We start from the raw sequence: 2,410 nt of genomic DNA, 5'->3' as shown, positions 1-2,410 counted from the left end.
TGCGGGTGCCCCGGGGACTGGGGTCGGCCGAGGTCGCCGGCGGCGGGACTGGAGGATCCCGCCGTCCCTTCATCCTCCGTTCCAGCAAGCGTTCAAGAAAGGAACAAGAACTATTTGGGGCGCTCTCCCTGACCCTGTGGTTATAATTGTAATTTTTATGGACAATTTTAATGACGTTTAAATAACGTAGACTGCACGTTTAAAGTGCACTTTTTGGTAAGACTTGGCATATGTATACACTGTGAAACTATCACCACGACAAATACAATGAACATATCTGTCACCTCCAAAGGTTTCCTCGGGCCGCTTCGTGAACCCTCCCTGACCCCGGTTGCACCCCCTCCCATCCCCAGCAACCACTGATCTGCTTTCTGTGACTACAGATCAGTTTGCACTTTCTAGAGTTTTATATAAATGGACTCATACAATATGCGCTCATGTTTTTGCTTGGCTTCTTTCACTCAACATAATTATTTTGAGATTCATCCATGTTGTTTATCAATACTTCATTCCCTTCTATTTTCTGAGTAGTAATCTATTGTATAGATATACAAATTTTGTATATTCATTCACCTGTTGATATACAGTGGCTGTTTCCAATTTTTGTCTATTACAAATACAGCTGCTATGAACATTTATACAGAAGTCGTGATACGAGCAGGTGCTTGTGTTTCACTTGGATACACACCCTAGGAAGGGAAGGGCAGGTTATATGACAAGTGTATCTCTAACATTTTAAGAAACTGCCAAGCTGCTTTCCAAAGTGGAGGTGCCATTTTAAATTCCCACTAGCAATGTATGAGTTTGAGTTGTTCCATATCTTTGCCAACATTTGGTATAAGGATTTTTAATTTTAGACATTCTAAAAGATGTGTAGTGGCATCTCAGTGGTTTTAACGTGCATTTCCCTAATGGTGGAAAAACATCTTTTCATGTGCTTATTTGCCAGCTCTGTATCTTCTTTGCTAAATAAAGTGTCCAAACCTTTTGCCTGTTTTTATTGGGTTGTTTTGTTTTCTAAATAAGAGCTTTGAGAATTTCTTATGCATTCTAAATACAAGTCCTTTATTAGATATATGTTTTGTAAATATTTCCTCAAGTCTGTGACTTACCTTTTTCACACACTTTGAAAAGAAGAAATTAATTTTGATATAATCTAATTTATCACCATTTTATGGATTGTGCCTTTGACATTGTCACTAAGAAATCTTAGCCTAACCCAAGGTGACAAAGATTGCTCCTAGTTTTCTCCTAGAAATCTTAGTTTTGGGTTTTACAGGTAGGTCTAGGAAACATCTTCAGTTAGGTTTTGTATATGGTGTGGTATATGGATCAAAGCTCATTTTTGCATATGGCTATCCCTCTATTCCAGCACCATTTGCTGTATCTTTTCTCCCCTAAATTTCCTTTGCATCTCTATTAGAACTCAATCAACCATATTTGGTGGGTGTATGAGGGTACTTCAAAAGTTCATGGAAATATTCTTATCTTTTTGGTAGCTGGCTGGTACAAGGATCTCAACCCTTGACTTCGTGTTACTTATTATCTTTTAATTCTATTTTTCCACAAACTTTTTGAAGAACTCTCGTATTTCTACACGCTCTATCCTCTTCCGTTGATCTGTGTGTCTATCTCGCTGCCAGTACCACAAGACCAATTACTGTAGATTTAAAGTCTGTTCCATTCCAAGTCTTTTCTAATTTTCCCTTTAATTTTGCTCTTTTTCATGGTTACTTAGAACTTTGCCATTTAGTTTCTAAACATTTGGATTTTCTAGATGCTATTGATTTCTAACCATTGTGATCAGAAAATATATTCTGTATAACTTGAGTTCTTTTAAATTTATTGAGACTTGTTTTATGACCCAGAACATAGTCCATCTTGGCAACTGTAACTGTCCTGTAGGCCCTTGAAATTAATGTGTATTTTGTTGTTGCTGATGGAGAACTCGATAAATGTCAGTTAGGTCAAGCTGGTTGATAGTGTTGCTCATGTCTTCTATATCCTTACCAGTTTTCTATTTGTACCAATTATTGAGAAAGGGGTGTTAAAATCTCTAATTGTGGATCTATTTTTCATTGCAGTTTTATTTTCTTTTACTTCGTGTATTTGAAGCTCTATTTTTAGGATCCTAAATGTTTAGGATGCTATGTTCTTTTGATGCTCTGCAGCGTGTTTCCTCAGTCATTCCAATCAAAGTATATTAGTTTGTCTGTAGTTTTGGTATCTTTTTATGGGGAGGGGATTAACAGCAGACCTCTCTAGTCAGCCCTCTTGGGAACTGAAGAATTCATTCAAAGAAAAAAACACATACAACTGAGATCATGAGCATCAGGCTAGAATAAGCAGAAGAAATAATTTCTGAACTAGAAGACAGGCTTTTTAAATTAACACAGTTTGACCAAAAAAA

This window comes from Galeopterus variegatus, unplaced genomic scaffold, assembly GCF_000696425.1.
Source record: "Galeopterus variegatus unplaced genomic scaffold, G_variegatus-3.0.2 Scaffold5676, whole genome shotgun sequence".
Lineage (NCBI taxonomy): Eukaryota > Metazoa > Chordata > Mammalia > Dermoptera > Cynocephalidae > Galeopterus > Galeopterus variegatus.
This window is presented reverse-complemented; position numbering follows the sequence as displayed.